Here is a 14661-nt window from a genome sequence, read left to right on the forward strand (position 1 = left end):
CACAACACCGCGGGCTCTCCACAGCACAACTCACCCAAGCTCATCTCCAAACCAGTCTCTGACAAACAGTGATAAGGCAGAGAGTGGGCACCACATGGGGCCATATTATTGCAAAGTATTCTAGCCACAGGGCCTGTTTTCATGGCTTGAATCTGTATGCTTGGTAGTGTCTTTTCCTGCCATTAGAGGTAAGAAAGTCCCTACCTCCAGAGCAGGAGTTGTGAGAAAAGACACCAAATGGGACTGACCCCTGTATCACAGGAATTTATGCCACCGCTGTATCAGCAGCCATGTTAGATGCAAACAAAGGATTCCACGGGTACAGTTCTCCCAGTCACACTGGGAGCTCCGTGGTGTCCAGGCCTGAGGCCTGGTGGAGCTGGGCTACTGGCCCTTGAGCTCACCAACTTTCCACCCCGTGATGTGTGCTTGAAGCAGACAACATGGCAAGAGCCCCGGACGGGTCCTCCATTTCTGGGCATTTCTTCCCCAAGGAAATCCTGCAAAAACGTTTCACTGCCAGTGATAAGGTAAAGTTCAATTTTTTGCTTAGAGTCAGATCCATTTCACAAGATCCAGCACATTACTGTCTAGGGGCCCAAATCTTCCATGTCTATCACCTCAGCAGATATCAAAGACAGATGTCAGAAATGAAAGCATAGTCCCTGGCAATAACAGAGCTGATGAGGACATTTTATGAGTTCAGTCTTGGAGCTGTGTAGGTTCTACTTCAGGACTTAAGTGAAAAAAAGCCACAGGAATCTTTTTTTTATAAGATGCAAACAGCACACTCGTCCACTAGTTTAGACGGGCTGCCTAAGGAGCACGTTCCCCACGTGACTGATGAGCGGGGTGGGCTGCCCTAACCTTGTTGCACTTTCTGACATTTACCAAGTAAAATATGAGATAAGGGAAACCACAACATCAAACTCACTATCTTGTGAAACTGAAATGGTTGCAGAGTAAACACTCTGCTTACAGTGATTTTTACTTTGGTCCACACGGCCTTTAACAACATAACGGCCAGGACTCCTGCTAATGAAGCTGCATTTTTTTTTTTCAATGAGGCTAATTGCATTTACACACTCCAAAATGGCATTTACACGGAGGTGGTGTCTGCATCAACATGAATGTGAGAATCCCAGGATCAACACAGGAGATACTAGGCATTCCCAGGGAGTGGCACCCTGCCCTTCTCTGGGCAAGCCACGTGCAGAGGAGACGCTGCCAAGCTCGAAGCCTGCTTTGTCCCCACCCTACCTGAACCATGTCCACCACCCCCACTGTCCCCCACGGACATCCACCTGGATTCTCAGAATGTGAGCTTATTTGGAAATAGGGGTTTTGCAGATGTATTTAAGGTGAGTATTGAGATGAGACCATGCAAAGTTAGGATAGACCGTGAATCCAACAAGAGTAGCCTCATTAGAGACCAAGAAGGGCAGGACAGACAAAGAGGTAGAGAAGAAGGTGCGTGAAGACAGAGTGGTGCGGCTACATTCCAAGGAATGCAAGGATCATGGGCAACCACCAGAGGCAGGGAGAGAAGCCTGCAGAGGATTCTCATGGACTGAGACCTCAGAGCCTCCCCAAGACTGTCCGTAACCCTGAGACACCTTCATTTTTGGACTCTGGCCTCGTAAACTGCAGGAGAATACATTTCTGCTGCTTTAAGCCACCAGGTGGTGGTTATTTGCCATGGCAGCCCCAGGGCCCTGAGATACCACCTGCATGTGTTGTCTTCAATGAAATGTTTGCCATCTGAGGGCATTATATGGCCCACTGTGTGCCTTATAGAGTTGGTACTGTTTCCAAAAGTGCCTGTATTTATGCCAAGAATTAGGTAACTCCCTGGTTACCTATTACCAGATAACTGTAATTTTTTCAGAATAATACTAATCTTGCAAAACTTTTCATGTCAACTCCTTTGCTGGACCATGCCCTGATTTTTCTGCTTCGGAAAATATGACTCTTACACCATTATGAGAAAAATGTCTGCTTCACGTTCTAAGGCAAGTCATCATCACATGGGGAGGTGTTTTCACAAACATCTGTAAGTCTCTCAGAATTTTGTTTGAGATTAATGTTGGAAGTTAAAATAAAATAGCCAATGGAAATTAAAACCTAATTTCTTTAGTACATTTTTCCAACCAGCATTTGTGGGCAAATTAGTTAAATTATGATTGCTTCGTATATACTCTCTCCCCAGCAAAATCCCAGTTCTTTTAGGAGTTCCTTTTAATTATCCTAAGAACAATTAAGAGGGTACTAATGCAAAGTACAACTAGATTGAGAAACACTGGACCCCCTGACAACCAATAAAGTTTCTTCCAACTTTTTGGCTCCCAAATAAAAGATTTTTCATTCTCTTTGACGCCTTAAAAACTAGATTATAGTCTTTTGCTAAGAGAGGGACCAACACAGATTTCTCTTGATCACTATGCTGCCAAAGACATGATTCATACAGGGAAAGATATCGACACATATTTGGTCATTTATTACGTGCTCATTCATTCAGCAAGCATTTATGGGGCAGGATTTTATGTTCCAGGCACTGTGCTTGGCACTGGAGAAATAATGGTGGGCCAAATTCTTCAATTATGAGATTGTAAAAATATCTTACTAAGGTAATAGAACAATTTTAGTTTTACAAAAGATCACATTTTCTTTGGCTTATATATAAAACTTCGACCAAAGTGGCTCATTAAGTTAAATAATATGTTTGCTAAACTGAAAATTTCAGTAGGGAATCTACTTTTGTTTATCTAGCCGATATAAATTGGTTGTTAATTGCTATTAAAGATAAGTTTCAGCTTCACTGACATTTCAAAGGAGTACTGACCGCGATAACAAAAGAAGAGAAATGAGTGGTGCTCATCAGAATCCATTAAATACAACTCATGCTTCCTTTGTGCCCAGAAGATGTTTTGCAAAATGGATCAGAACAGTTGAACATTTAGATGACCCAATGCAAACCTTGGATTGGATATATAAACACTGGTAGGGCTGCCACTTAGTAAAAGCAAAAGCATTGCTTGGTTTTGCCTCATCCAGACAAGAGTCTTGTAATAAAACACAGGCTCTGAGAACTGTTTCTCTGCGTTTAGTTTTCAAGGGGAGAGCATCTCCAACCATGGCCCAGCAGAGATGCAGGCACTTCTCAGGCTCATGCTCACAAAACCCAATTAAATTCTGGGCAGCCGTTCACTCATCCACCTTCCCAGACACAGGCAGGTCCTTAAGGGTGTGGCACGAGCTTATGTCTAACTCTAGGCATTCAGGTGTGATGCAGGTGCCTGCAAGACACTGGTCCCAAAACACAGTAATAATTCTCTCTTCTGATCAGGAAGTACACCTTCTCTCATAACCTCTAGAAGTAACAAACACAGTGCTTTGTGTACAGTAAGAAGTCAGTAATTGCTCTTGAGCTGAATGAATGTCTGAACTTTAACGTCCAGTGTTTTGAGAGATTCTGGTCTTCCTTGAGGTTCCACAGATGCCTACGGAGGGACATTAAGTGGCAGTGTGGTAATTCACTAAATGCCCGCTCTCCTCCTCTAAGGAATGTACCAGCTACAGCAGTTGGTTCAGAAAAACTCTTGGCTCTTCCCACTCCAGGACTGCTCCCGAACAGCCACGGCTCCCCACTGTGGGAATGTGTCCGTGCTTTCATCAGCAGAAGTCAGAGAAAAGCCTAGGGAGGAGACAGTAAATGCTTTGCAGTCCTCTGTCTTGGTTTTATTTTGGAACCTCAAAACTATGGGTTTTCTGGGCTTTCAAAAACATGGCTGAGTTCAGGTAACATGTTGCTTGAACTGCCGAATGGACTCACCGTGGTGACTGTGACGTTCTCATCCTCAAAGGTACAGCATGAGAAAGGAACAATTGACATGAGGAAATTTTTTCATCTCTTTAGAAGCTATGAGTACCCAAAGCGTATCAGAGGATTCCTTTCAAATTGGAACAATTTGGAAACAACCAAGAATTACTTCAGAAAAAGCAAGTAAGATATGAGAAAAAATTAAACAATAGGAATGAGACAGGCCTAAGTAGCCAGAAAGAGCTCATAACAGCGAACATTTTCTGCACATTAAAGCACATTGCTGTACAAAGCACATACATGTATTAAGCTGTTTAATTATTGTACCACCAGCAAGAAGCAGTTCTTATCACCATTACTGAACCTATACTACAGACGAGGAACTAAGGCCCAGGCACGATGGCACAAGCATCTGCCCCGGCAGCCTCGCTCCGCTCTGAACCTGAGTGCCCAGGATGGGGTGTGACACCCGGCCTCATCTCTAAAGGGCATCCGAAAACCTTCAGCCCTATTCGGTTTTATTCACCCTCCTGGAAAAAAAGGGAGTGGGGAGAAAAGGACTATTAAATATGAGTCTAATTGCTCAAATTTCATTAATTTCCTTCTCTAAATTTTTATTTTCCAAACTCCTACCATAATTGTCTTTGAAATGGGGAAAAGGAACAAAGTTTTGATTATTGTTTTTGCTTGAACAATGAGTATATTGAAACTTACTTCAGGCAAAACAAAACACAACAAAACCGGCCACAATCCTTAGGCAGGAGGGGCGATTTTCAGAGAGGATGCCAAGTGGGGCACAGCTCTGCCAAGCGTCAAAGGCGAGTCTGGCTATGGTACGGCCCTGCACCAGAATCATTCGACCTCAGGGGGTCTGAGACATCATTTTGCAAAGAAGCAAAGGCGGCAGGAGGGAGCCTCTGGGAGAAAGCCTGCCGGGAGATGCCTCACGGAGTTTCACTGAAATGTAATAAAGGTGGAAGGGGAGCAAATGCAGAGGAAGAAACCAGCCACCTCTCAAACCGGAGGATCCTGAGATTCTAATGGCATCTTCCAACAAGGTGAGCAAAGGTGTATAAACGAGTCTGAAAAAGAAAATACCTCTTTGGGCAATTTCATGTCAATTCAACCAAAACGTGTGCATTGAGTGACTGTGTAGATAAATTACTGGGGTATATCCATGAACTAGTGCATCCATGAGACATGACTACATCTAACCATGTCTGGCAGCTTCTCAGGGTCAAATATATAATCTCTGCCCCACACCTAGCAGTCATCAACGCGTGTGGACTAGGCACTAGGGAAGGAATATCCATAGGACACCGTCCCCTTGTCATTGCAAAGCAAAGCTCCAGGCGCTTTCTGATCATCAAAGGAGGTGCCTTACCACAACGTGACCCAACAATTAACAGCCGCTCAGCTTTCTGATTATTTTAGGGCCCCGTAGGAGATCTGGGCGGAGCCACGCGTTTCCATGTTTAGAAGTATGTAAACATCACCCTTTGGAATGTGGCCAGTGCTTAAGCTGAGCGGCTTTCAGGTGCTATTTATTTTGTTTGGTTTATTGTTAAGTGTTTCTGTTTGTTGACTTGATGCATTTTTTCCCCCCTACAAAGGGGCCAGTCAGTAAGGACACATCCTGTTGATGGATAATTGATGACGCCCTATTGTTCAACGTCTGTGTGTTGTGGTTTTATTTGCTTTGGTTCAAAGGATCCAAACAAAGCATTCACTGAAATTTAATAACCAATGTAAAATCAGCACAGAGAACCATCTATACCCTGAGATTGTGGACTCGAATCTGGTGATCTCTGCTTGACAACAGAAAGCTAACGTGACTTTTACACTAAATAATCACAGAAACAACCTTCCACCAAATCTCAAAAAGAGTTATTTTCCCAGAATCCACAAGCTGACTGGTACAGCGTTTCCATGATTTAAAGGAGCCTCAGATGCCTCCAGGCACTTAACAGACACAGCTGGGGGAGTGGACTTGTCTGCACAAATCAGCAAGCAGACAAGACCAAGGATGAGAATGAGGGACTAGAGCTGTTATTTTAGAAATGTCCTATTTCCTCATTTTAAGAGAGAGAATTCTGCCAGAAAAATCTGTAGCAGCGGGCTTATTCCCTTGGAGAGGAGATAATGAATAACGAACCACACATTCTCAGAGGAAGTTTCCACTGGGAGCCCTTCCTGCTTCAGTGCGTCTCTGGCTGGGCCGGCTATCTGGGTAGGAAGTGAGCGCAGGAAGTATCTGTCTACAAACCCTTTATCCTCAAGGTAATTGCCGCAGCAGCATTTTACTGTTTACCAAAGCAGTAAACATGTGATCTAAAAAAAGATGTTTTCCACCTCCAAAGAACAAGGCTTGAAAAAAATACACGTGTGTATTTATTTCATAACCAGCTTTTCATATCAGAACTATTTGCAGTGTGACTGTGCTTCCAATAGCATGCCACTGGGAACAGGTCTTTGGGTAGGACAGGAGATACAGTCTCAGGAATGCCCAAGAGACAAAGGGTGGTTTCTTCGCTAGAATGCTGCTTTAACAAAGCATATTTTATTTCTTTTTTCCTAAACTTAACATGGGATTAACAGAGCCATTGTCTTTGCTTTAAAAGGTAAAGTCAATCAGACTACCCTAGCTTCTCAGATTGATAGAATGGATAATTCATAAAGACACTTATTTTCTATGTGAATATAAGTATGCTTCTAATTCTAGGAGTTTGCACGAGATGAAATCAAAAGGTAGATGTGCACCTACTGCCTTTGACAGCTTTGACCCAGCACAGGAGAGCCTCCTGGTCGATCTTCTCTTTATTTCTTTATTCCAGACTAAAGGCTTGTGAGCCTGCCCTGCCCCAGCTTTCCTGGGATGAAACCAGGGAGCGGGTACCTGTGAGAGGCAGCGGGAGTGAGTGCAAGCAGGTCCGAGAGGAGGCCCTGTGCATCCAGGATGCTCAGGAAGGTCCTCCTCACTGTCTTGTCATTTATATTTCTCAAACCTGCTGTCAGTTGTTAGGTACCGCAGAGAGGGAGCAAGAGGAGGGAGGGAGCATGGGAGTAAGAGGTGTGGGGAGAAGCGAGGGAAATGCCCTGTGTGCCCTGCGGGAGCTCAGCTGCAGGGTTTCCTAGCACCTCCAGGTCACCCCTGAGGCAGATAAAGTAACTGAGAACTCACTCTTCTGTTAAGAGTTTTTATTTTGCAATAAGAGAAAACTAACACATTAGAGGAAAATTAGCTACTTGAAGAACAAGTTCAGTTCACAAACTGTTGAAGGAATTGACAAAAGGAAAAAAAAATGCTTTTATGGATTTCCTGATTTTAGTCCTAGAAGGAAAATTTATTTGACTCGAATGAACAGTAAAATTAGCTAACATTTATTAAGTACCTCATATGTGCTCAATACACTTCCAACTGGTTAATTTCACCAAACCCACGAGAAGCAGGAACTTTTATTACTCCCTTTTGACAGACGGAAAAGCCCAGATAACTGTGAGGAAAGTACTCGTCAAGGGTGAAACGCCAACAAGCCCACCACCACTTTCCCAAGAAGGAGCTAAGCCCGGGAGAGGTGGATTCACCTGCCAAGATCCCAAGCCTCCATCTCCCAGGCCAGCCTCTCTCCGCTTCTGCTCAGCTCACCAGCCTCTGCCCCTCCGCTCCCTTCCGGGCAAGCAAGATAAAGGCAATCCTTTCCCCACAGAGGCTATTTTAAGGATGCCATGAAGAAACAGAGAGACCAATAGATGATTACAGGCTGTGCCCACTCTCCTTAACCTTCTGCTGTTCCTCGGGGCATCAGGGGACATACACACAGCACAGATCCAAAGAGGACTTCGCAATATAAAACCACATACTTTCTTCTTTTTTTTTTTTTTTGACTTGGAGCAATGTCTTGGGAAATCTACCTCAAATTGAGACACGAACTAATTGTGTTGACAAATTCTGAAGTGTGTTTCAACAGTTTCCTCCTCCTCAGAGGTGGGCACCACATGCATACAGTTAACTTTAAGACATAAAACTCAGTAAGACCCAGTGGGACCCAAAGGGAATGGGGATGATAGACTCACTATTGGCTGGTAATTTCAAGTCATGGCCTCCGGAGAATGTGAATGGGGTGAGATGGAGGAAGGTTCTCTCCTCAGAGAGACTCTAGGTCAATACTTGTTATGTGGAAAAATAGAAATAAAAACCAATTTGCTACACTGTACCTTTATCATGGGAAGAGAGATGTTAAATCTCAGAGTGACTAATGGTGACTGTCTTCAGTTCAAGAGTGCTGACTCTTTGCATGATATGTTTGAAATGTTCTTTTTTTATATTTTCCAGAATTGGACATGCATTGTTTCGAACAAAACGGTCTGAAGTAACAGCCCTGACGTTAATGTTATGATTGGATTATGCTGTGGCTAGAAAAATAAATAATTTTGCTTGGCCCTGGCATTTGTATTCCCAATGCCTCGGCACTATCTGTGCCCACCAGCGGATCACCACTCTTCCCAGAGCACCATTTGGCGAACACCCCTGCTGGAGATTTGCTGAAGCCTGATGGGAAACTCGAGCTGCATTTTCATTACTGACGCCAAGGGGAGGGCAAGGATGAGGAAACTTAAGTCAGCAGCTGATCTGGAATCTGGAACCTCTGCCCCTTGGATATTGCCAAATATGGAAAGAATTCTTGTCACCAAGCAAATATAGACATGGTTGCCAGAGTTTCAGCTCTGGCGTGTTCTAGCACTTTATCGTGATTAGCCACTGGGCGTGTAATAATCACTGCTTTTGGGTTTTTTCACACAAGAGTCCTAACATAAATTAGCCAGTTAGAACCATTTTCATTATTCAATTATTTAATGTGTCACTAAATCATTTAATACATCACTTTTTCTGCAGAGTAATTTAGGAGCCAAGCACATAGCCGGAAAAAAAGAGAAATGATGATAAATCGAGGAGAAACGGATTTGTGTTACTTGCACCAGTTTCTTAGCTTCTCGAAACTCTGTCCTCATCTGTGCAAAGAGCAACTGTACCCAGGCGGCTGTAAGTGTCCCATGAGATGATATGAGAACTAGCACAGAGTGTGGCACACAGCCGTGCAGTTGTAAAGATGGTGTTCATTTGGATTATGACTTGAAGATACAACAGCTACCTTTTAAGAATGTTTCTCTATGCTCTTTTAAATACCCACTTAATCTTTTTAATTTTTATTTAAGTAGGAGAAATATCTCCAAAGAAATACTTCTATTTAAAATCTATAGTAATGATTATATTCCTCTGACAGCTTAATTTTCTTTCTGTGACTTCAACAACTTTAATCAGATTAATTTTTCCAACAAATACGTATTGAACCCCTACAATTTGCTAATCACTGTTGAGGATACAACATGGCCAAGATGGACACAAGATGGACAGGCTATCACTAAAAAGGATCCTCTGGCTTACATAGGTATGTGTACATAAAGTCCACAGAGGATTCACATTCACAAACACAAGCAAAGCAGGGAGAATGTGCTGAGAGAGAACACAAAGCTTGAAAGAGTGGACAGAATGAGAAATGAACTTGAACTTTATAAATCATGCCTCCGCCAAGTTCAATAAGGAGAATATGTGGGAAATAAGTTTGATCAGACAGGGAATGAAGGTATGAATAAGAAAAAGTTCCAGAGGTCACAGTGGCCGCTAGCTGAAATAGGTTCACAGCAAAAAAAAAAAGTAATGAAATACTATAATTAAAGAAAAACAAATAAAAATGAGATTCCATTTTGCCTGTCAGACTGCACAGATCTAAAGAGTGAAATGTTCAGAGTTGTACTGAGCGCAGAGAAGCTGGCCTCCTCTATGGCTAGAAGAAGTGGGAACTGATATAACCCTTCTGGAGAGTAAACTGGCAATTATTTTTCAAATTGGAAAATACTTAAATTTGGCCCAATAATTCCTTTTCTAAGCACCAAAACTAATAAAGTGAATTTTCTTAAAAATCAGATAGAGGATGCACTGCTCTGTAATTAGTGAAAAATTGAAAGTGATATTTTCTACAACAGGACTTTGGTGATACCGATTACAATATTTACTTTAGATGGAATAGAATTAAGCATAAAAATTCTGCTTAGCAAAAAATTGTAGTGACAATGCTCATTGCAAAAAACAGGCTAGATAGTTAGGAAGACAGAAGGACAGACAGAATCATACAGTAGGAAAGAACTGACCCAGGTGTTGGTAATTTTCTCTGGCTGGTTGGGATAGAAGTAACCTATACTGACTTTGTAAAAAAATTTTTTTGCTTTTCATTTTCTCTACAGTGAGAATGTTTCTTACTATAATTTGTACAAAACCACAGGATGCATTTTCAAAATTAATGAGAAAACAGAATGGGGGCGGCATCCCACTATGCCAGCCCTTGCCCTCACAGGAGCAAGCTGCCCTCCTTCAGCAACAGAGCCAATGGCCTCCACCCTCCAACAGGACTAAACCAACCCTCTGTCCAGCTGTGCCCTGTGCAACCCCCGGATGCTCCGCCTGCCCACGTGGTTGCTACCTGCCCTGCTGTGACCTTATCCAAGGCCTCTCTGAGCGCCTTCCCCTTGACCTCTGCTGGCTTGCTGCTATCCAGGCCCAGGTGTGCCCTGCCCCAGTGCAGGAGGCCACAGCGTTGACATTAGAAGTGGCCCTGTTATTCTCCCTGTGTTTTTGCAAAGCTTTAGAACAAACGCTGTGTGGCTCTGGGCTTCACAACTAAAGCAGGGCCGTGGAAAACATGGAGAGAATTCAGAACAGAGCCAGTAAGACGAGGCAAAGACATTAGTACAGGTTAAATCCATCTGGATTGTCTCTCGGCATCTACCATTTATCAAGCACATACAAGAGGCTCCATAGACCTTACCTTGCACCAGCACAAGACAGGAGAGCCATAATAGTCCCATTTTACAGGTGAGGAACTGAGGTCAGACAGGTAAGGTCCCTTTGCCCAGGGTGACATGACTGGTAAGGATTCAAAGGCAGGTGTGTCTGTGGCCACGTAACATAAGAAAAGACATCTCAGGGGTCATCTGACAGAACCCCGGGGGCAGAAGAGCGGCTCTCCATCCTGTGGGACAGAAGGAGGGGAGAGGGGCCTGCGGTCTGGAGGTGTGTCCTAGTCCTACAAAAAGGTGCGGCCAGAGCAGAGTGCTCACACACCCTGAAGGGCCTGGAGACTGTCTGTCAGACTCTTGTCTCCGGCCCTTACCCCCCAGAGAAGCCCTCACAGAGCTGGCTCTCGCTTGGCCTCTTGGACTGCGGTTCTCTCCTGCAACAGCTGTTAAATCAATCTACCTGTCAAGTTACTGGGGTGCCAAGGCAGGTTTTCTGCTTTGGTCTCCACCCCACAGAGGGAATCTTACTTTGAAGTTCTAAACACAGGACTGTGTCCCTGAAGGCATCAGTAATGGCTGTCTACGTATGTCGCTTACTTTCCTGTATGCTTTCTCAAGGGACATGAACAAGCACATGCGTGTGTGTGTTTGTGGGTTGTTCTTTTTAAATTAGGTCGACTTTGAAAAAATTATGAAATAATCACAAGAAATAGATAATTAAGAAATGGGTCAGACTTTCAGAACATTCCCTCAGAGCACTGCAGTCCTAATAAATGTATTTGACGGGAAAAAATACCCACAAATTCTGTGTTCCCAATTCCCCTTTCTGTGGTGATGGAGTCAGGGTGCACGCACATTCCATGAGAGCAAGGGAAACGCATGCCATACCCGAGGGCAGCGTGTGGCAGGGCTACCTGTGACCGCAAACACCAGGTCCTTTAAGGTGATGGCCTGTCACCTTCTGCCAAGCAAGGACAGAGGATCAGGGACTGCTCCAGGGATGTGCCATGGACAGAGCATTTCACTTTCCACTGTCACACAGTCCCCAAAAGTCACAAGGGATGGGAGAATTCTTATTCCACGTCAGCCAGGGGGTTGGTGAGAAATCACGTACCTAGAGTGATTAAACTCATTGATCATATCATCAAAATCCTACTAGTACACAAGCTTTCTTCATATAACCCTGAGATTTTTAATGACTCTCCTTCACATACAAGAGCAAATATTCAGGGAGTGAGTACCTGCTCTGTGGGAGGCATGAACTATGTAAAACAAGCTATATGTTTTTAAATGAACACTCCGTGTTTCAATTGTCCTCAAAACCTCCAGCCCTGTTAAATCAATGAAAGTAACTTCTTTAAACAACCCACTTAGACAGTAAAAGCGTGGTTAGCAACTTTCCATTTGCTGTCTAGGCAGAAGATGCTGTCCGCTTCACTGCTGCAGGCTCGCTCTCTCCTCCTCCTCAGTGTGAGATCTCTGCGATAGAGGAAAATCCCCACATTCTCATTTTAAAGCCTAAAGATCTTTAAACTCTAGGATCAAGGACTGTAACCTGGGGCACATGGGCCACCCAAGTTGCCCAAGGCTAGAAGTGCATTTCAGTAGAATTAGCCTGTGTTGTCATTTTAAGGGTTGTATTTTATGCATTTAAAAGCCTTACTCAGAGAAGGGATTCTAGGAGTCATTAGACTTCCCAAGTGGCCCAGGGCATAATAAAAGGGTCAGGGAAGTCTTTGGGAGATGGGGTTAAAAATCCTACCTGGAGCACACTCAGGTTCCAAGGCTACAGACAAGCTCCTTGGAGTCTCTAAGCAAACACACAGTGTTTTGTGGGGAAGGAGAAGGGGGTACGAAGCACTCTCACCTTGTCAGATGGCCCCAAAGCAGGCAGAAGCACCAAAATGGATGCATGGGTTACACAAGGGACATCACCCTTGATACTTACATGTTTTCATTAGAACTCTCAATCTGATCCTAAAATCCACAAACGCATAGAGGTAAAGTAAGCTTCTAAAATTCTTTTACCTCTTCCAATGGAAACATTTTATTCCCAGCTCCAAAATACCAAGGGAAAATGATGGTGAGAATCACAAAGACAGGATAAAAACATTTAGCTTTCCACAGTGGCTCACAGGGTCTTATAAGTATTCATGCCAAAAAAACAAAAAACCTGCTCAGATGTGGAATACCAATGTAACAAATTCAGGGCATCCAATCCTTAATCGGCTAATTGATTTATTTACTGAAACAACAAAAACCAGAATGCAATTGAGACTGGACATTGCCTGCATGACAGACTGTTTCCTAATTCCAACTGACAGCCGTAATTTTCCCTATGCTAATTTGAGCTTTGCACCAACATAATTAAAACTGTAGTCAACAGACTCAGGCCTCCTTTTTCCACGCTATAAACTAGTCTGTAAAGTCATTTCATTACTTCACCAACGAAACCTAACAGAACATGTCTTAAAGGAAGTTTCCTGTAAAGAAGGGCTATTTTGTTTTAACAGAGGATTAAAAAGAATTCACTTGAAATCTTTAACAAGTTCATTCAGGATATATGCAATATATAGATAATGCAGTGTAATCAATGTTATAGCAAACACAGTAGCCTAGACAAGTGTAAACTCTCCCAAAATGTATTCTGAAAGTCATAAAATACTCAAGCTCTTAAAATAAGTATCTTTGTGTTTTCAGAAATGTATGCTTCAAGAGTGTAACACATTGGTAGGTTTTGCAAAGCATACACCATATTCTAAAGGACGGTCTGTTATTTCAATGTCCTTCAATATTCAGATTTTTTTTTAAACACACACACAATTGTACTCGAGTTATTCAAAATTCACAAAGAACATTTGATTTAATTGTTCCTAATTGCTATGACATATGGACATAATAAAGTAATAAGAATAAAAGGGTAGCATTTTGGGTTATAAAATCAAATAATTTCTGGTGATACAACTGACCAAGGAGCACATTAAACCCCCAGTGTTAAACTCCTTTCTATGTAGTTACTCAGCGGACTGCAATGCCTGAAGCCAAGAAAAGAAAAATTTCTATAAGGCTTTGATACCTGAATTTTAAATGTATGATTGAACATTACCTTGAGAAATAAAAACTGACACAACTTGTGAAAACACTGTTTATACGGTGGGTGTTAATCAGCTCGCCTAACACAAACATTTCAAACACCAAAGCAAGGAGGGTTTTTGAAAAGGCCTAGGCTCAATTCTGGACTAACTTCCATATTCATGGGTTTTCAATTAACTAAAACCCTCGATGAAAACCCCACCGAATGCTTCTCACCCTTACGCTGCAGAACTAAAGATAAGCAACTAAGAAAACTTTCCTTTCCCTCCTTTCGGTGTCTGTTTCTGCTGCTGATTTTTCCCAGTTCTACAAATGTCACCAAGGCATGGTGGCTTTGAAAATATTTTAACAGACCACAGCTCCATAGCCTCTCGGCCACTGACTTGCTCCAACCATGAACTGGCTTCACTTCCAGCAATCCGGCCACATTTAGGTTCCCACCTATATGGACTCACCTCCACGTCCATCTCTCTCTGCTATCTACTAGAAACATTTGCAAGAAAGACACATCAGACCACACACCTCAGAGCCCAGAGAACCAGACAGGCCATTGCTCTCCTCCTCCCACAAACCATCACCAGGAAGAAAGTTTACTCACAGTGCACCTAGGAGTAGCTACTTTATTAAAGATAAATACATAACCGAACAAACTGAATTACCACCATTTGAGTTACGAGAATGCTCTGATCTCGGCATGAAGGATCCAGAAATCAAGCCAACATTTGCACGTCCCATGACCAACAGCCACTTGCCCGGTATCTCTTCATTTCCACTGGCACTGGCTGGCACCCCTGATGCTAAGCAGTCTTTCAGGAGCATCCAGAAGTTCAACATGTACAAGCCCATCTTTCGCTTTGACCCCTGCCCTCCAACCTTGCCGCGCGTCCATTGCCTTT

The 14661-nt window shown here is 43.1% G+C and overlaps 1 protein-coding gene across 6 annotated transcripts in view; it reads right to left on the bottom strand.

The window, feature by feature from the left end:
- ERG (ETS transcription factor ERG) overlaps nt 1–14661 on the bottom strand; it is a 242985-nt gene that overhangs the window by 85567 nt on the left and 142757 nt on the right. The window lies entirely within an intron of this gene.

Source organism: Manis pentadactyla, chromosome 1 (assembly GCF_030020395.1).
Source record: "Manis pentadactyla isolate mManPen7 chromosome 1, mManPen7.hap1, whole genome shotgun sequence".
Taxonomy (NCBI): domain Eukaryota; kingdom Metazoa; phylum Chordata; class Mammalia; order Pholidota; family Manidae; genus Manis; species Manis pentadactyla.